Genomic DNA, 21,933 nt, shown 5'->3' with positions numbered 1-21,933 from the left:
GACTTTTTCACAACTATAGTAACATGCACTATATTTCACCACCAGTAACAATAATAATAGTAATGGACACCTAGATCTAAATATGCATGCAGTATACAGCCAGACCCAGTCCAAAACATTTCATTGTCTGAGGCAAAAACATGAATGAAATGATGCTTCCCTCTCATTACACATACTAGAGCCACTGGACTGGAAACTGAAGCCATTATGTTTGGAAAGGGCCTCCATTACTCTAGAAAGCAGCATGCTAATTTAGATAATCCATGGCAGACCTATTCTTTAAAACAGTTATCTCTTGCACCTTGTTGCCATCTCTGGTAGGAGTGACCCCATTAACAGCATGTGTAGATGTATAGCTTCTTTTATTTCCTTACTTATGAAGTATGGCTAATATAACCTGGATTGACAAAGGTGTAAAATTGTTCCTTGCAGTTAAATTACCCTGGTAGTAAATCTGGATCCAACTGCCAGATTCCCAGTTTAAGATACAGGTAGCCTTATAGACTAAGTCCCCTTCTACTAAGCGATCTAATCTTTCAGTAGACACCTAAAACAGAAGACTTCATATATCTTGCAATGAATACAGCATCCTCCATCCCCCTCCATTTTATAGCCATAGAACAAGGGTGTCAGCTGGGGGCGGAAGGGGGAAAGAGAGGAGGTAGCCATGATGTTGTTACCAAAGCCACAGTCCTTTTAAATGTGTATCACACATTTCTCCCCTCCTCCAGCCGCAGATGCCCCTGATATGGAATATGAAGTTAGCAGTATTTTCCAGTTACACTTGTAGAGTAAATCCTAGAAAGATGAATTGATGTAGATTTAAGAAATTCCCACCAAACCATTCAGGCTACCAGGTGAAAAAAGAGCTGATTATAAGATGACAACAGACAGTACAAGCCAATGGAAGAAAAAAGGTAGAACTCAGCAAGAGTACAATCACAATCTAATCCATTAACAACCTGCGGTACTTTTTTTTTTCAAAGTCTGGCATTAAACTGGAACAAACATAAAGAAGATATTATTAAATGTTTAATCTCTAGCAAAAAGGAACCTCATTTTGCCTAACAGCAAGCAGTGAATAAAGAAATGCTTCTTTAATTAACACCACTGTATAGTCTCATTTAACACTTAGTAGGAGAATTCATACACACACACCCCAAATAAGATGATGTTCCTTTCAATGTTTTCCATGCTAATATGCTAATTATACACTGAATCATGCTATTAAAGAAGGGGAGGCGTTGATGAACACCATAAATAATCCTTCTAATCCCAAATAGACTTAGTACTGACCTTTAAGTCATGATTTTAAACTTTTCATACCTTTAGTCCTATCAATCAATCACTCTAACAGCGCAGGTCCCAATAAGAGAGCAACAAAAAACCCTCTTTTCCAAAAAGGATAGTTTTTACATTTACAGATAATCTGCTGTACAAATTATAATTCACAATGAGCTTTGGATATGTTAACTTTGAGTGACTTACCCTGTGCCCTGTCTAGACTGCTAGCTATCCCAAATGTTGAAAAGGTACCAATAAGTGAAAACCACCCTTTAACAGACATTAATAATTTGATTCCAATTAGTTTTGGGGCCTAATTCGAAGTGTTATTTCAGCCATAAAGTTTTGCATAGCTTGGAAAAAACCTGTTCTGTACTTACTTTCTATGTCTCTTCTTCGGTATTCCTGCTCCAGGTATACCATCAACCAGACATTCAGTGATAGTCACAATGGAGAAGGTTATGTCAGTCACAGCCCAACTCTGCTTTAGAAAACTCTTCTTGGGGAATTGTATGCAACATTTATTTTGCCAGTGATAACAAAAATCATCAATAAGCAAGGGGGATATGCTGTACAAAAAAAAAAAAAAGACTTCAAGGTTATATTATAATACAGTGATGCCACTATAGTTACAGTATAACAAATAACAGAAGTATACCAAACATATATAAAAATAAAAATATGCAAAGTACAAAATAAAATAGTGATAATATTCTCACTATACATTTTCTTTCATTTCTTACAGGAGAACCTTGATTTTACTTTTTCTTTTTGATAAACTGTCCAAGTTCAAGGTTCATTTCATGCCGATTTCCTCAAAAGTGAATTTCATGCATAGTTAATTGCCCTTCTTGCTAATCTGAAAAATCCTGTTCATGCATCATGTTCTTCTCCTTTAATTTTTAATACATCTTCTTTATTCCTCGCATTTCACGCCGTGAGTCATTCTGTTTGCTCTATATGGTTGTTTCCATATTCAAAAATCAGAAATATTCACCAATTTATTTCAAACCAATGATCTACCAGCAATTTTTCCTTTCAGATTATTCAGTAGGTCTTTCCTTCAATTTTGTCTCTTAAGTTTACAATGTCACTATTACTAATTGTTTAACCATTATGATAGCATAGTTTCATATAGTTAACTGCACACCTAAGCAGTATCATTTTAGCAACGATATTAAATCAAGCCACTCCCATCCTCTTTTGCTGTTTATTCTTCTTTTTAATTATATTCATATTAACCACTTTGAAGTTAATTAGACTTTGGGGATATGTAAAAGAGAAGGCTTTATTGATTCTCTCCTAACGCTGTATCTTTCAAATCTTCATTTCCTATGTGCAAAATCTACTGTTTGAGTAAGACTTAGTAACATGTTGCGATGGGTATAATAATATGTTTAGCATGGCAGAGAGCTTTATCCTGTTACTACAAAGGGCAGCTGATTTTTAGAATATAAAAGCTGTCATTTAATACAGTAAGGATGTATTTTTCAAATTAGTTTACGATTGCTCCACTTTAGGGCAACCTTAAGATTACCATGTTTTTACAGTTGGAAACTGCTAGGAGTCCTTCAGTTCTGGCAGTATATAAATGTGAGAAATAAATTTTAAAAAATGTATATGGGTCATTTCTATATAAACTGAACATTGGTATGTTATGTATTTCATCATTCCTTTCCACAAATAATGGTGCTCAAGATGGCTAGCATCATATGGTGTGTGTGTTTGTGCCTTTGAGTCAGTGTTGACTCCTGGCAACTGCCTGGACTAGTCCCAGCAATTTACTTGGCAACGTTTTTCGGAAGTGGTTTGCCATTGCCTCCTTCCTGAGAGAGGGACTGGCCCAAAGTCACCCAGCCGGCTTTCATACCTAAGGCATGACTAGAACTCACAGTCTCCAGGTTTCTGGCCTGGTGCCTTAACCGCTACACCAGACTGGCTCTCTATACCAAACTACTACACCAAGCTGGCAACATATTAAAACAGTATAAATTAAAATACAATTGGAAACAAAATTTGAATCCAGTGAAACATACCATTGAACTCACAAAGTGCCTAATGTGCATAAAAAAGCAAAAAAAGAAAAATGGGGGGGGGGACCCCACCTTTTCTGTTAAAGGTGTGATTAAACAAACATGTATTTGTCTGCTGACTGGAAAACAGAAGAAGGAAATAATTTGCCTTCCTTAATAGGAAGTACCAAGCTTTCATCATGCCACCAGTTGGATCTTAATGCCTAATTGGATAATGGGTAAGTCTGGCCTTTTGTTGAGTAGGCTGCTAGTCATGGTATCTACCAGCACCAGGCAAAGAGAGGAAGAGGAGGAGAAGGAGGGGAGGAAATAACTGAACATGGAAAGGAAAGAAAAATGGATAGACATGAAGCAAAGGGAAGAGGTAATGACAAGAGAGAGAGAGAGAGAGAGAGAGAAAGAGAGAGAGAGAAAGAGAGAGAGAGAGAGAGAGAGAAGCCCTGTTTAGGTGTTACAAACAGAGTTAGCTTCATAAGGCCAGGAGCTTCTCCTAATCTGCTGCTAATGTTCAAAGGCATCCTTGTTTTCCAGCAGCAGCAACAACTGTAAGTCATTTTTAATTCTTGTCATTTATTTGTTTTCAAATGCTAAGGAAGACACTTGCTTTAGCTTTAGTGGCAGTTTGTTCCATAACATGGGCACCAACTTGAAAGCATGAATCAGACAAAGAAAAACTAAATTGTTGATATTAAACACATCACTGTGGGACCCTCAAAAGTTGACCCATTGGGATACTAAAATTGAAGAATTAGTGGCCATGGAAAAACTGATAGTATACATTCACATGAAGTCTAGCCAGATTCAAGTAGGAATGGCTCCCTTATAGTCAACATATCACACAACAAGGCAAGCTAAAACACTTAGAATATGGTTTTTGAAGTAAAAGAGAAACTGTTATAATAATAACAATAATCCAAACAGAAATGAGTAATAATGTCTAAAATAAAATATAAAAATATTCAGGTAGCAATTAGTGGCTGCAGGGAGAGGGGGAGAAAAAAACAGGAAGGCTACCAGAATACTCTTTTTATAAGTTTTTAAAATCTTTTTTTGAGGAAAGTTTTTCCTCAAATCTTTTAAATATGAATATTTTTTTTTTGCTTTTTTGGCTTGCATGTTTTACTTAACCAATAAAAAAGAAGTAACCCCCATCCCCCAGATTCAATGCTGTGGATTTTTGGTTTGCAAAATTGATTAATATAGATCAACTATGGATAACTAAACTATGGCTTCAATTCATTTATATATGTACATCTACAATATGCGTCTTGCATGCTTTTGTTTCTTTTTTAGCTTTCCCCCCCTTATTTTATAATACTGTGTATTCTTTTTCTTTGTCTTTCGTATTTAGTTACTTTTTTTAAAAAAATAAAGTTGATTCACTGATTACCTGAGAATGTTGTGAAGACTGGTACAGGAGTAGGTATGCCTAAAGGCATTTCATTAGTTTAAGCAAGCTAGAGGCAGGGTATTGACAGGCAACACTCAGTTTCTAGAATAGGCAACAACGATTGGAGAAATTAGGAGCAGGTAAATCAAAAGAATAAGAAGGTCAAGATCAAATCATAAAACCAGCAGATAGTGAGACAATGAACAAACTGAAGATAGAATTTTAAGATCAATGTTATACAGTTTTGACTGACTCTTAAGACTAGCTAGTAATTCTAACAGGCTGTTATTGCAGCTTAGGTGGTATAGTTGAACCACAGATCTCAATCAGCTTGGTTTGCAGTCAAATGAGGGAGCTGGATTAATAACTCATGAGATACAAATATATTCTCTTAGGCACTAATTACACTTATGGTCTCGACAGCAAATACATCTAATGGAGGGAAACCCATAAGCAGGACCTTAAGGAATATTCTTAGTCATTAGTCCTGTTGCTGAATACATTAATTATAGCATTAAAAAAGAGAGAGGGAGCCCACTGGTTTCTATTGCTAGTACCCTGAAGTGTCAACATTTTGGGATTTATTTACAAACTTCAAAATTTAAGTTGTGATGTGGTATTTCCCTAAGCAGCAGGCAGCTGGCATTTTGCCTAATTCCTCCCACCTCTGTCTTTCATGTGGGAAGGAGATTATGATTTTGTTACTGTTTGTACTCTGCACCTGAAGGGTGACATTTTGAGAGGGAAACATATGGCTTCTGTATGCTTCACTATGGCAGCCTTCCAAACCACATGTAAGTGGCATGTCTGTAGCATCTTTTCAGAGTCTATATTCTTGGGGATATAGAATTAATTTATAAGAACAATGGTCTATTTATTGCATGTCCAGTACTTCTGTGGTATTTCACTGAAATGAGGTAAACAAAATACTCTCTGTTCTGTACTTAAGGAGTTATGCCCAGCAAGGAAACTATACTGAGGAATTCTTTACCAATATATTAGCTTAGTGAACATGACAAATTCAACTGGAGAGAATGAGCTACCTGAAACGGTTGACCCTATATTGTAGAAATAAAGTTGCATCAACTCTCTAGGATTTCAAGCAGAAGGTTTTTTGAATCTTTTTATCTTATAACCTTTGATTTGATTGATTATGTGTCATCAAGTCAGTGTCGACTCTTAGTGATCACATAGATTTTCCACTTCTGTTTACCTCTTGTTTTAAGGACTTTCCTTCATTTGTCTTTCACTCTATATCTGGTACAAACTCAGTTCAGAGGAAGTAGAAACTAAACACTTCAGAGTTGGGACAAAGGTAAGATGTTCAATACACTCAGGGACATATCTCACCAGAGAACCCCAAAACCAGAAACCAGAACTAATGACAACTTATCTCACTTCAAACATTGCACTTCAAAAATTGCATTGTATTTTAGTCTGCTGGATTTCAGCCAGACCTTCACTGAAAAAAATGTATTGTCTAATCTCAACCATGGAAGTGGCAACTACACACAGCTCCATCCTTTCCTTGGTAGGGGTTGGCAATATCCAAGCACTGTATATAATCTTTTTGATAGCTGAGCGCCACAAAATCCATGAAGCCACATGTCACATGTGGGCTGATCGGGAATTTTGGAAGAAATTCTGGGAATTTTGTTTTGTTTTTTAAAATGGTGATATACTTATTTTAGGGCTTTAATTATACTTTTTGGTTTCCACCTCTACCTCAATTTTCAGTAGTTATGGTCAGAGGAAGTTCAAAAGCCCAAAGAAAGGGGTCTCAGGCCATGTAGGGCCCTGTACTAATAATGATAGAGATGACTACATGCATTGAACTGAACATTCTCAGAATGTCTACTCAGATCAAGGAGCTGGATACATGACCCTAGAGAGTGAGAAGATGGTGGACAGTGGACAGTCTTTGGAGATAGGTTAGAATAGGCAGCTCCATAGCCTTATTTAGTTCTTCCTTCAGACTACTTATGGACTGATTTATTTATTGATTTAGGCTATTTATTGATTCACTGGTATATAAATATCATAATCAATGTTATGTATATACTAATGACTCCTGGCAGTTTTCATATGTGAAATTCAGGGAATCCCCGGACATGCCTAGGATCAAGAAACAATGGGGTACCTTTAATCAGGGTTTTAAGATATTTCTTTTTTGTAGTAGTGTTTATCGCATGTGCATGTATGCACTGTATGGGTGTGCTATTAATACTATTTTGCTACTCATTGTTAGAAGACAGACAAGGGAAGGGAAGGGAAGGGAAGGGAAGGGAAGGGAAGGGAAGGGAAGGGAAGGGAAGGGAAGGGAAGGGAAGGGAAGGGGTTTCCCTGTAATGGATCCCCGTCTCCAAGATCTCCTGAATATCTGTATATCTTTATTCTTCATTTGTTCAGTTTTGCTAGCAGTAGTTATAGCTATTGTCTTGGCTACAGAGTAGTATTTTGCCATTAGCTAAATGTATGTATGTATGTATGTATGTACGTAACACACACACACTTGAATGAATAGAGACTTCTTTAACATAAGCATGATCCTTTGTGATTTCATACTTATACTGAAATGAAATGAATGGATCCATTCATTGCCATTAGAGGTATAGGGAAGGGGATTATTACTTTCAAAATTTCATACAAAACAAAAATCCATTGAATTCCCATTTATTTGGACTATTCATTTCCTGAATGCTGATGGCATATACCCTCAGGAACGGGACAAATCTAGACTATGCTATTACTCCAGAGAGACCACTCCCTACTCCAAAGTCATTAAGCAGTAACAGTCCTTTACCAAGACAGACCAACATTGTCTCACAGAATCATCTTGTGTTTGACAGAACAGGCATTTACAGAAGATGCTTTTTCTTCCTGTAGATGTTTTTTAAAGATTCAGGAAATATTTCAGTCAGTTTTATTTTAACTACTTATAATCCAGGCAAGGTTCAGTCTTTGTCCTATCTTCCCCACTGAAGAGCACATATAGTTGTTTTTCAAGAGCATCTATATTTATGGCTTCATTGCAATTGATACAATTAGGTTTCTTTCTTTCTTTTTTCTTTTTAACTGGCTGTAACATGGGTATGGAGGAAATGAGATTGGGATGCTTATCTTAGTACCTTGTAGCAAGTACTGGCAATTTTTTGTAGCCTAAGACACCATCCCATGATTTTATTCACAGCCTAGATGCTTTTGTATTGTGTTTGGTCCAGAGGTTAAGATGATAGAGTAGGAGATGGAAATCTCAGCTGTAGCCTTACCGTAGGCTTCAAAGCCAGCTGAGCGATATTGAATCATTCACTCCCTTTCAGCCTTAGGGACAAGGCCATGGCAAACTACTTCCAAAATTGCTGTCCAAGAAACTCAAAGGGTACTTTCCTAAATCACCTAAATTTCATAAGATCTCTTGGGAGACCATCTAAATCTCAAGATTTTCAGCAAAGGGGGAGCATCTCTTTTCTTGAAACGCTGTTCCAAGTTACATACAACTCTCACACCAATAACTTATACATAGTTGGAACGGGACATGCCAATATGCATTAAGATCGTAACAAACAACAGTGCAGATTCTAAGCTGTTAACAATTTATGTACCATTACTTTTTTCTAAATCTATTATTCCATTGTAATTTCTATTCTTTGCAACAATAACTGAATGCTTTGCTTCCCATCCTAGTTTGCAAAAACATTTGCAAAACAACTGTGGATTTTAATTTCAAAAAGTTACAAATATACAAAATGCTGCTCTGAAAGAAACCGAAGAGTTTTTCCAAATGGTTATCAGAGAGAGAGAGAGAGAGAGAGAGATCGATCCCCACTTGAAATTTAATATAATATTGGGCCTTTAAAATGAATATGCAAATTTACTTTATTTTTTGGTTGCAGTCCCAATTTGAAAAGTGTGTCCGCAATGCTTCAGAAACTCTGAGTTTTGCCTGCTAACAAATCTACATCTTCTTGTTTTAACATTATACTTAGGAATTGTGTTTTGTTTTTTAAGAATAGTACAGCTATTTTTGTTGCTGGAAGAAAAAAAAAGCTTACTTTTGCTCTTGCTTTGCTGTGTTGAATTTGTCATGCCTTAAATCTTTCTGCCTTGTTGATTCTGAAACCACTCTCTCAGCACCACTCTAATTTGCTATAGTCTGGTCCTTGATAGCTCCATATTTTATTTTTTATTTTTTGGCCTCATATAAGTTCATCTGTGTTTTGGTGCCTTGCTCTTTATTTGGATATGATATTCATGAGCCCATTAAAAGTTGCAAAGTCTATCCAAGTTTCAACTGTACCATTAATACAAAACAGCCCTTTGGGGGGGAAATGTCCAACTGTTTTGCAGTCAATAGAAACTCTGGATCTAAAAAAGGGCCTTCTCCACAAAAGATTATATTGTCTGTATCAGTTCTCATTTTTTAGCTTACCTAGGAAATTTCTTCTCCGTGCCAAACAAAATGGGCAAAATCAATAGTTTTCCCACCTTATTTCAATATACAGTGTCGATGTCTTTTAATGCTTCATAGAAATAAAACTTCTAAAAATAGTAAAATAAATACATAAATCTTTCAGATATTTTTTAAAGAAGACCTTAACTCTGTAGGTACGTACCTAGCCAAGAATATTCTTAAGCCATGATGCATTTGAGCAAAGATACTCAGATAAACAATTCTGTTTTCTCCTCCTATCAGAAAATCTATAGAGAAAATTAGGACATGACTGTATGGCTTTAGGATTTAGAACACCTGTCATAGATTGCATACATGTTGATGCATCACAGTTATAACAACTGTGGGGCTTCAGAGAGACATTTCCATGATCAAAAGAGTTTCGATGCTATCAGTGCTGAAGGAATAATATCATATATATAAATATTCTCACTTAGGACTAAGTTACACAAAGGAAATCTGGAACATTTGTTGTTATGAAAAAGGAATACTGTACTCAAACACATTGAAATACAAGAACTAAAGATCATATCAAATTAAAAGTAAAATGTAAAATACATGCAAAGGATAGAATTATATTAGCAGATGTAATTTATTTCTTTATTTAAAACATTTGTATAGTCACCCATCTTAAAGCAAACTCTGGGTAGCTTACAATCCAAAAATAAAGCAATATATACAGCAATAAAAACAACAACAAAAACAATTAAAAACAAAAACTGAAAAACCTGGCACCACAACCACACTTCCCAGATGCAACTCACTACATTCTCATATTGCCCTGGCCTCACTCTATTCCAAAGCTTGGGGGAAGAGTCAGGTCTTAAGAGCTCTCCTGAGAGTTAAGAGGGTGGGGGTCTGTCAGATCACCAGGGGGAGGGTGTTTCATAGGGCAGGGGCTATGGAGAATGGAGAAGGCACATTTCTGAGGAGCCGCAAGATGGCAAAGTTTTAGGGAAGGGACCTGAAACATGCTCAGCCTATCCACTCTAGTGGGATGGGCAAATACACTCAGGGAAAGGCGGTCCCACAGATAACCTGGTCTCATGCCATGTAGAGCTTTAAAGGTAATGACTACACCTTGAATTGTACCTGGAAGGAAACTGGGGATCAATGCAGCTTGCACAAGGCCTCCCAGTCCAGGAAAGGACATAACTGGTGCATAAGACAGATGTGCAAAGGGCCCCCTAGCCACAGCTGGACCTGTTCATTGAGCAGGAGCTGTGAGTCCAGGAGGACCCCCAAATTGCACATCAACCTATCCAGAGTCAAAGATGGCATATCGCCACGCCCTGGAGGCCAAAAACCCAAAGACACTCCATCTTACCAGGGTTGAGTCAAAGTCGGTTCCTCCCCATCTAGACCCTCACAGCCTCCAGGCACTGTCACATCAGTTGCCCAGTGGAGGTGTACAAAAGGGTATCACCAGCATCACACAAATTGATATACTTTTTTTCGAGATTATCTCTTTATAAGAAAATAAATAAATAAAGTAGGTTTGAGCTGAACTATATTGAAAAGACATTTCCTATCCATCCCATTCCTTTCAAAGACAAAGATCTTCAGAACTTCTGGACAACTAAGCGGCAGCTATCGGATATATAACTGATTCCAAATATTAGGTTACAATATCTTTCTAGAATCCAATAGTCTAGTATTGCAATTTTCAGTTTTTTTAAATAGTTTTCTGTAGGGAAACAGGAGACTTCCCATTACAAAAATGCCAATGATAATCAAAAATCATATTGATTCATTGCAGAAGAGCATGACAACTTCATAGAGTGCATTAGACCATTCCTACCAACCAGCCACTATGGTCTGTAAAACAATTTATGGTTTATGGTTTCATTAACCCAATCAAGTATGGTTTATTAAAAAATAATGGTTATGCAAATCACAGCTTTGAGCCATGATTTGCTTTCCAAACTTGGCTGTCTTCCAGATGTGTAGAGTACAATTTCACAGCCAGTAGAGGCATTGCTAAGAATTCTGGGAGTTAGACAGGTATGCTGGAGGAGACTGGTTTAGAACCATGTATAAGTCAGGTTTAAGTGTAATATAACTTAACCAATACTTTTTTTGAAAGAGTGATTGCGGTATATGCATAAAGATAAGACACTACTGCAATTGGTACGGTATGAAAGGATATTGTGAAAACAGTTCTTTAAATTTCTATCACTCAGATAAGATTTTAATTTTAATCTTTTAATCTCTTTTCTCATAATAATCTGCAATATGATGTCATTTGTACATGCCTTACCATGATCCTCAAAGAATTACTGTATTGAACCATCTTTGTGTGATGCTTGCTTGTCAGAATCTGTTTTGTGTCTGGATGCCTTTTTGTGGGCAAAGTGCTGTCTCTTCAAAATAATATTTTTCATGTGAGTTTCTATTTGTCATGCATTAAAATGGCTTTGAATATTAGGAATTATGACTTGGGTGGGTGAAAGGAAAATGTATTTGCTTGTCTGCCACTCTTGGAGTGGCTTTGGAAGTCACATATTAAGACTAATGTCGACATTATCAGTTGCTGCTTCTTATGTAACAAAAATTAGTCATCTTGGTTTTTTTCATGGAATATAATTGGGGTAGGGGCCCAGTCATCTTTTTAAAAAAAAATAATTCTCAAGTATTTTCCCACCATTTATTTTTCTTTGTCTTTATCAAAAAAGTATCCATTCAAGATAAAAAGCTGAAATAGCCAGGCCACCTTTTTTGATGGACTTAGTTAAAAGTCATCTCCTTGGTAACATCCCACCACACTGTATGCCCAGAGAATTACTAACATTAAAAATGTCAGTGATCTGCAAAATGCCCTAAAGGTGAAGATGGAACTGTGAAACTATTTCTTCATTTTTACAAGATATTATATGGTCTACTATTTAGAACTTTTAGAATAAAAATCCACTTATTTGGAATCCTCAAGTCCCCATCAAGCCAAGCCATGGCAATTAGTACTTTAGGCCTTGGTGCTGATGCTCTTTTCTAGTGATAGCTCATTTAAAATGCTAACCCTGTAATTTATTAGCAATATTTAATACCTCAGTGGCCAGAAAACCTTAGTCTTTATTACCACTGATTAACATAACTTTGATGTTCTGCCCAGCATTACACAATCCAAAACAAATTACTTTCAGGAAGCTGAATATTATATAAATATATGAAAGTAATAAATAATGCAAAGGCAGGAGACTTTTTTCTTGGTGTGTTCGAACATGCCACCATCATTTCATATGGCTCTGACTTCTGAGACAGCAACGCTTCCAGTCCTCCAGGGAAACGTTTCACCTAGCAGTGCACTTCGCACTCTGGTAACAGCAGCAGCAGCTGCTGGCAGAATGCCTTTCCACAACTGAGTTTTCATCAGCCACCAGGACCGTTCATCAGATGTCTACCAGAGGAAGCCTGAAAGCTGCCTAGTCAAAGTGCCTTTCAGTTACAGTCTTCTCACTAATGGGCCCCAGATGTTCAAGAAACAGAAACTTTCATTCATTTTTCAAAAGGGTGTTTCTCCTCTCCCCCCTCCAGCTGCTTAGCTTTGGCAAGAGATTTCAAAGACAGGGAGAAGATACTTTCTAAAGCAAGAAATGCAATGAAATATATTAGTTACTAGTGGATTTTGCTTGAGATCTGCACTAGACTGTTCTGCCCGGCAACAGGCCCAACACAAAATCAAATAGGTCTAAACCTAAACACACCTAAGCCAAAGTTTATCAAAAAGGTCTTTCACAGTAAGGGTTCAATTCTAACTAAAAATTAGGGGCTGAGAAAGTTAGAACAGCTGGCTGGCTCCAGATTCTGACAGTGGAATAGAGAATTATGCCAGCAGAAGTGCCAAAGAAAGGCTCAGAGAAGGGGCGAGCCAAGGGAGAAGTCCATGGCCCAGGTTAGGAAGAATCAAAGTTAGGCCAAAATGGGAGTACTCTGGAGCAATTTCCAATGCAGTGGATGCAACAGCCTAAGGCACAAACTATGGATTATAAACCACAGTGGCTGAGTTCATGAAATGCTAGCCATATCCATAGCTAACCTCCGTTATAGGTGAAAATATGAGGGATTTAAAGAAGAAAGCCCTTTCTTCGGGTTGGGAATAATTTGGATTCAACATAGATTCAACCAACCTAAGTCAGAACACCTGGAACTTGGCCATCTTAATTATTTTTAAATACTTAAGATTAGATTGTAACTACTGTGTTTCCAAAAAAAAAAAAAGTATTCCTTTTGTGTGTTTATTATTCCAAGGATCTCTCCACTTCTTCCTCTATAAAGTAAATCAAGTTGGTACAGATTCCTGGCCTGCAATCCTGTCTTAAACAGGAACAAGTGTTCAATTATACTATTCTCATTTATGGGTTGTACCTTTAGTTTATATAAATGACACCTGGAAAAGTTTCAATTTTTAAAGAACTATGTAATTTTTTTCTCATTCCCTCACAGTTTTCCAACATTCTTTGGCACCACTGCCCTGCAGGAGAGGTGTTTGAAAAAGGTTAAATAAATCTTATGCAAAACCAAGTCCCATGTGAGTGTCTGTCAGTGGCTCTTATATGAATCTACATCTGGCTTAAGCCACATGAGATGGATTATTTGATCTCCTCACTTCAGTTTCCCTTTGTACTCATCCATGTTGTCTAAGTTCATGTTTGAAGTCTACCCACTGCACCCAAGTCTAATTTCAACTCCACATGGAATACTAATGAGTTGATATGATATGGTTATATTAAAAAAAAAAAGACATATTGCTACTTCAGTAATGGCAATGATGCATATACAGGTAGCCTCCAGTTTAAGAACGAGTTCCGTTCCTTAAGCTGAATTTGTATGTAAGCCAGAACAGCATTATTGTATAATATTGTATGTGTAATTAACTCGAACCATTGTGTACTTAACTCGAATTTTGCTACAATAGACTCTGTTCTTAACTATGGGTCCTCCGTATACCAGGCGTTCTTAACCTGGGGACTATCTGTCGGTTGCTTTGGATTTTGGAGTTGTGCATGCAGCATCTGGCATGATTTCTTGCTACTGTAACTACATCCTGCAACCTCTCATTTTATCATGTAAGGACACATTTGAATGTTCAGTTTTTGATTAGAAGTAGTCCTATCTCATGATTATACGACTTACAATTTCATGATCATGTTTTTAAAAGTATGTCTGACAACAAAACTGCACATCATTTGAAAAGCAGATGCCAACCAAAGAAGACTTCTGCAGTATTAGTTAATTTGATAACTAATTGGATGGGGGAAAAGATGGGGTATAAATCAGATAAAGTAACAAATACAATTACAACAAGGTATTTGTCCTGGTGAAACCTATATTAAAACTAACATTTTGTCAAATGTTCTGAACTTTTGAAATCAGTGTTGGAAGTTTATAAAGAACAAGATATGAATCTGTAGAAAATTAACCCCATATCTTCATTTTTATTATCTTCATTAATATTGCTATATGAAGGATATAAAAACCAAATATTGCTTTTTTCTAGCATAAATATTTTCATACTTTTTGGTGGTATATAACCATTTCTCCTGCAAGATGCAGTTTGAAGTGATTAGAAACAGAAATGCTTGCCCCAAATTTCAGTTTACTATTCAAAGGCTAATGTGGCTCTCGGACAAAAGAAATTAGCTTTATACCTTGCATGGGTGTGCAATATGTGACTCTCCAGGTGATCAGAACTCCCAGATGCCCCAGTCAATATGGCCAAGAGTGAGGGATTTGGGAGATCTATTTTAGCAACATTTGGAGGAACAATAGTGCAACTTTTTAGATCTGCAGTGGACACTCTACAGGATTGTATGAGGCTTGAGGGACGCCCAGTTCCAGACCTTTGACATCACCTCTGGGAAAAGAATGTTACTAACCACATCCTACTTCCAAAATAAGTCTTATTCCTTTCCTTGCCAGTGATTTGGGGTAGATGGATATTTTAGATATACCTAATATAAGGGGGTGTGAGAGAAAGCAAAAGGGACCCTTTTTCCTCTCTAACAACCACCAACTGGGTGGTGATGACAAACACAGGCAATGTGTTCATGTGCAACAGACCTGCACATATCAGGTCAGGGCACAAATGTCCTTGTAGCAAAAAATAGCTGCTAATGGGGCAGCTTTTAATTGAGGGAGTGAATTAGGGTTTTTCATCAGATGGTTTTTATTTTTGTTTATTTTAAACAAAATAAAACCTGATCACTGCAAAATTTTCAAGTCATATCTGATGACAGACAAATACACAAAGGCCGAAGTCCATTGTCATCATGAATCAGATGGGAAACTACTCAGATGAGTCAAAAGTAAACCAGGTGTCATTCTTTTATCTGCACTGAGTAACTTTTATATAGAGAAACAAAGGAAGTATGGCACATGCCTTAGTAATATGCAGGCACAAAAACAAATTCAGTTTCTAATTCTACTTAAAGCCAGTTTGGTGTGATGGTTAAGGCATTAGGCTAGAAATTGGGAGACTGTGAGTTTTAGTCCCGCCTTAGGCACAAAGCCAGCTGGGCGACCTTAGGCCATCACTCTCTCAGCCCTTGGAAGGAGGCAATGGCAAACCACTTCCAAAAAACCTTGCCAAGAAAACTGCAGGGACTAGTCCAGGCAGAGTCAAATCTGACTCAAAGGCACACACACACACAATTCCACTTATAAATCAGAATTTTTAATTTCATGGAAATATATAAATTATTCATTATTTGAATCCCTAGAACAATTATATGAGTTCCATTATATTCCCTCTCCTCATTCTGCATCAGTGTTCAGTGTTACCCAACAAATAATTGATCCTACCCCTTTTATCTGGATTTAGTTATTATCAACCAAATGCCTTAGATCTCCTCCTAGTCATCTGAATTGTGGATTGTATTGTTGATGTTACACTTTTTGTGCATGTCTAATCCATTCTCAGTCTAAATGAACCGTTTTACTTTGCTTAAATAATCAGCTGCTGGCCATGACATTTCCCAGGTTCATTGCAGAAAATTACTCTCATGAGATAAGGTGGTCAAATAACATAGTCTGAGCTGAAGATGAATCCATAGAAGTTATTTTCTGAAAAACTGGATATTATTCATTCTAATGCATTATGAATTGCACAAGTGCAAATTTTAACACAGACACAAATAAGGTTTCCCTAACTTAAATTTTTCATAAGTGGTATACTGTATAGAATTTTGTTCCTTCAGCTCCAAAATGAATATTCTTAGTAGTAAGTTTACATAAAAACATTAGAGTTTGCCGCATTATATAGAAAAAGATGAGAGATGATCTCCAATTTAGATATGCAAATCATCTATAAATTGTAGTTGGGTTTAAACATTATACTAAGCCATATTTTATTTAACCGTGATTTACTCTATGGAGTAAAGTATACTTGACTGGGTTTGCCCAATATATAAGCCAAAAGCCGTGTTTTACAACACCACCATAGTTGGGTTTACTGGATGGATCTTTATTTGTGGAGAGTGAACATCTGACTTAAGAATCATGTAAAAAAATTCAGTTTTTACATGACAGCTGGCAACTTGTGTTGAAATGATTTATGATGGTCTCTGTTTGTGGCAAATGAGTCAGACAGCATTCTTGTCTCAAGTAGGCATTGCAGGAAAAGAAAATTAAAAGCTCTTTCAAGCCGGAGGTAATTGCTCTGCTATATGTTAGTTTAGCTCCACCAATAATCCTCCTTTTATATGTTCCATTTATAGATGTATTCATACAGATTTCATGTAAGTCATTCTATTATTATTTCTGGATAAATAAAACAGGAAGTAGAAAGCAAAGAAGAGAGAGAAAGAAAAAGGAGAAATCTAAAAAGATATATTAGTAACAAAAATGGTTAAGGTTAAAGAATGGATTGCATGTTAGGAGTATAACTGAAAAGAAGGTCCTAGCCTTATAGCAATGTATAAATGGTGCAGACTACTGAGTGTGCCTTATTTCACAAATTGAGCTGATGTCAGCAAGGTATGAGAGAGGTTACAGGAAAGAACAATTACTATGTATATTTGCACTAAGTAGTTGTGGTTTGGGAAAAGGGGGGAGAACTCTTCAGAAAAGATTGCCAAAATGAAGCTTCTGAATTTTGAGGTAGAATTGCCTCAAACTGATTTCTAATTCTATCAAACTGAGTTTATAGTGATTACAAAATAAAGATTTTTGCATGATAGATCATTCTCTTTATTAATAGCCTGGAGGACAGACATTTCTATAGGAATCCCTTTTTAGCTTTCTCAAGTTACTTAACTATTACTATACATAAGAACAAAATTACTCTGGATTAAAAATAAAAGGAATTTTCAACAGTTGGACTTGTGACAAATATAACTTGAAAACTTTTATTGCCTCTTATGGGTTTAAAAATAGTTCATTTTTCCAAAAAAGAAGACTTCTAGTATATTATTCAGGGCTTTATGGTATCATATTGGTGCCCCAGTTCTAGTGAGAAATATTGGCAAGTTGAAGGGCACTTTTCTGCAAATATCACTATTTTAAATCAATGTTTCTGTGCAGAATATGAAAAGAATGTGAAAAGAAACCATATTATCATACATACTAGTCCTCAGTTAAAGAACAACTTCTGTTCCCAAGGTCTGTCCTTAGGTCAAATCTGTAAGTAAGCCAGAACAGTATTATTACTGTATAAGTAGTATTGGGTAATGAACTCGAACCACTGTGTATTTAACTCAAATCATTGTGTGTTTAACTTGAATTTTGCTACAAAAGGCCCCGTTCTTAACTGTGGGTCATCTGTAACCCAGGTGCTCTTAACTTGGAGACTACCTGTACAGAAAGCCACAAGTCTGACACCATCTCAATAATGTTGATCACCATGAGGAAGTCCCTCCCACTTTCTTTTCCTCAGAATAGGTAGGTGGTTCCATTAGATATAACAGTGCCAGTCATATGCACATTAGTAAGAGTTCCTTCTGTCTCACAGCATAATATGCAGCCAGTCCCTGTGCATAGAGATTTGTGGAGCATTGTCAGTGCAGATTAAATTTTTCCACCAGGAAAAAATTAAGAATCCTATAAAGGTATTGAGATAGCTCTTATTAGTGGGGAAACACACTGCAACCTTGATGTTCAGTGAAAACCACATTTGGGATTCTGGACTCTTCATTATAATGTAAGTCCTTAATGTTGCATCCAATGCCTAATGGTAGTCCTATATTCCAGAAATTATGAATATGAATGTCAAATCTTAAAGACCTCCATGGTTTGGGATGAGTATCTTCAGTCGGATTCTGCCTCCCCTGTTAGATCATGTAGAGAGGAGACTCACATTTCTGAAGGGTTAGAGGATCTGCTGCTAGAAGGTGCTGCTTCTCAGTAGCAGCCCACTTGGTATGGAGTGGGCTGCCCACTGAGATTGGTCTGGCACCCCTGCCTGGTACTTTTCAGGAAGTTATTAAAAACAGAGCCTTTTTTGAGGAGTCTTTCAGTATAATCACCCACTCTTCTTGTAATTATTTTTCTCTCCTACCTTGATTTTGATTTTGCAATTTGGATTGTATGTTGCTTTAACTCTGTTGTTTTTATTGTGACATTGTAACCTCTCAAAGTCATAAGATCTTTGCAGGATGAAGATTGAATAATTAAATAAATGCCTACATAAATTTATCCTACCGTTTTTTGAATCAAACTGGAATTGAAAATAAAATAGTAGGAAGCCCATTTTTCAGGTGGTTGTTAGAGGAAAAATGGCCGTTTGCTAATTGGAATCACTGCCTGCAAAAGCTGACTTTTAGCATGCCTTCCCCAGGTCATTCTACCTGTTTGCATGCCTTCCCCAAGAACCAGCTGGATTACCATTTAGTCCAGCTTTCTATGTCACCCAGCAGCCGACTAGATGCATTCAGGAAGGTCACTGATAGCTCTTTCCCACTCTTGTACCTCAACCAGTGCTATTTAAGGAATGTTGCCTTTGATTCAGGAGATATTATGCAACCATCTAGGATAGTAGCCACTGATAGCCCAATCGTCCATACATTTGATTAGTGCATTTGTAAACCATTTCAAGGCATTAGGCTGGAAACCAGGAGACTATGAATTCTAGTCCTGCCTTAGGTGCCAAGCCAGCTAGGCGACCTTGGGCCACTCACTGTCTCTCAAACCTAGTAAGGAGGCAATGGCAAATTACTTCCAAAATCTTGCCAAGACAACTGTAGGTACTAGTCCAGGCAGTCGCCAGGAGTCAATGTTGACTCGAAGACACACACACACACAAAATTAAATTGGTGACTATTACTACATCCGATGGTACTGAATTCCACAATTTAAGCATATGTTGTGTAAAAAACATACTTTCTTTTACTGATCCTGAATGTTTCTGGATTGAGTTTCAGTGAATGACTCCAAGTTCTAATAGTGAGAGAGGAAGAAAAATCTCAATATTTTTATTCTGTGCATTGTTTTATAAACTGTATCTCTATAATGTCTCCCTCTTTCTGTTTTTATTCTAAGCTAAAAGCTTAGAATACTATATCAGTGATGTAACCCCCCTAATATTTTGGGTGGCTTCTTCAAATAAAGGAAGACAAAAAGGAGGAGAAAGAAGTGGGGTGGGGGAATCCTTGTCAGCCTGATCCACTGAATTACAATGTCCAGGGCTACTTTGTTTAGTACATTTCTACATTTATCTTGTCAGAGGACATGATAAATCCATTAAAATTATTATCGGCATAGACCATGAGGCTTGATTAAGTCTTGGCAGACAAGGTTCCAAAATCTGTTCCTTTTTCTCCTCCTTTCCTCCCCACACCAGAGTGATATTAAATCACTAAAGCCACAAGAAGAAACTCAAATTATTTAAGTAAGACGGTACTTTCCATTTCAGCTTACCCCAGGCAAATCAAACAGCCCCCCTTGAAACAGTGACAAGAAGACTTATAAGAGCTTAAGAGCACCAGACACCAATTACATTTTGAGAAGTAAATGCCATAATTAACAAGACATATACTTTAATCTAAAGCAACCCAAATATGTGGCTGGATAAAGAAAAAAGGTATAGATAAACTCTGTAATTATAATAAATCAGTGCACAGGGGAAATGTATACCTTTGAGGGATATTTCTTTATTCCACAATTAACGTTCAGATGTCTCTGTAAGCATTCTTCTTTTTGCCATCTGTAGTATGCCACAGTGCATTTCTTTCAAATTTGGGATTCAGGTATAGGGCCTCTTGTCCTACGCCTATATCAGTTTATACACCTGAGCACGGGTAGAAATGATAATCCAATCTCTATGATCTGATGCTTGGAAGGCAAGAAAAGATACTGGAAAAGAAAATAGGTCTTTTTTTCTCTTTTTTTAAAGGCCCTTCTCCTAAACTGGGTCCTTAGGACAAAGTTGATATCCTCAGCTTCTCTTGAAAGAGACTATAACACTGAAGCCATCTGCTTTTCACTTACTGTTATTTGCCTTTTTGGTAGCATTTATTGGTTCACGTGAACATCTAGAGCAATTCTAAGGTTTTGTTTAAAAATAATGGCTTTCTTGTGATTATGCTTACTGAACTCAGGGATGACAGTGTTTATCTGTCTAAATCTATCCAGGACTCTTTCCTTACTAGCAGATACTTAAATACATTTTTTAAAAATACATGTTTCATCTATGTTGTGCTATATATGGAAGGAAGAAGGGTTCTCCTACAGAGCTGAAAGCAGATAGAAATTAGTTTAATATGAAGCTCCTTTCTACACCATACTTATTAAATAAAGCAAGGAAACATAACTTGAAGCCCAAGACCATATGCAGTCCCAAAGCTTTGTCTTCCCCTACAACCTCTCCAAAAGTTGTTGCTGAAATGTGATTGCCAACATGACAGAAGGAGGAAATGATTAAATCAGTAAGGAATACTCATGTGATCTGTAGTTAAATAATTTGGTTACTACACTTATATTAAGTGAAATCAAGCTTTGTTTTTGTTCTGACTTACCCTTTTTTTTTTTTTGTATTGGCTTTACCACCTTGTTAAGAGTACAGACCTTGGAGTGCCACAGAAAGGCCAACTCTAGCACACAGGCTACAAAAGGTTATACATTTGCCAAGAAACAAGCAGATGGCACACAAATAAATAATTCTGGATTTCAGAAAAGCAGTTGTCTCCACTCATTCAACCCATCTCTTTGACACATATTTGCAGCCTGCTGCACCACCAGTTTTAGGATAAATTTTTGCATGCATTGTTGTCCACTGGAAAGCTTATTATTGGACAAAAATGATAGAGAATAATTCAAATAAGTACCTAAATGAAATATCTGTGTTCTGGCTCCATATTCTTGATATCCCATATCAAGAATAGGGAATTGATGTTGTTTACATATCCTGAAATCTTTCCCACAAAGTCTTAATTAATATATTTACCATAACTGACCCTATATGTAGCTGAAATAAAATATATATTCCTACTCTGCTTATTCCAGCCGTTTTCCTCCACACTTCCCCTGTTGCCTGACTGTACTGAATTTAAGCTGTATATTCCTAAGAGTGGGGTATGGATCTATCATAAAGTACCAGTCATAATCCTGATGCTACCTAAATAGGTCTTTATCACCATTAGCATCTTAGAATCATTGATTTGCCATTATTATAAACAGAATGCTGGATTTGACCAGATGGACTTTCAGTGTACACCAGGATTTTTATTGTTGTTTTCTTTTCCCATTAAGAATAGAGCTTTGGAAACAGATAAAGCCACCTTCTTTTATTTTCATTAACTTTTAAATAGGGGATTCTGTGTGATTCTCTTTTGATTTTAGAGCCATGT

The 21,933-nt window shown here is 36.8% G+C and overlaps 1 protein-coding gene and 1 long non-coding RNA gene across 2 annotated transcripts in view; one reads left to right on the top strand and one right to left on the bottom strand.

Moving 5' to 3' along the window:
• The window catches only part of LOC112541486 (uncharacterized), a 147,816-nt gene that overhangs the window by 72,326 nt on the left and 53,557 nt on the right, over positions 1 to 21,933 (bottom strand). The window contains exons 4-5 of the long non-coding RNA XR_015794606.1: positions 4,708 to 4,809; positions 1,665 to 1,853 (exon numbers count right to left, since the gene is read on the bottom strand). This is a non-coding gene — a long non-coding RNA (uncharacterized LOC112541486). The remainder of the gene's footprint in view (positions 1 to 1,664; positions 1,854 to 4,707; positions 4,810 to 21,933) is intronic.
• LOC112541489 (uncharacterized) overlaps positions 1 to 21,933 on the top strand; it is a 131,172-nt gene that overhangs the window by 84,317 nt on the left and 24,922 nt on the right. The gene's annotated exons all lie outside the window — the stretch shown is intronic.

This window comes from Python bivittatus, unplaced genomic scaffold, assembly GCF_059951505.1.
Source record: "Python bivittatus isolate LINGU-HERP-01145 unplaced genomic scaffold, Pbiv_v1 ctg000070_np1212, whole genome shotgun sequence".
Taxonomy (NCBI): domain Eukaryota; kingdom Metazoa; phylum Chordata; class Lepidosauria; order Squamata; family Pythonidae; genus Python; species Python bivittatus.
Note: the sequence above shows the minus strand (reverse complement) of the source record. Positions and strands in the feature narration are given on the sequence as shown.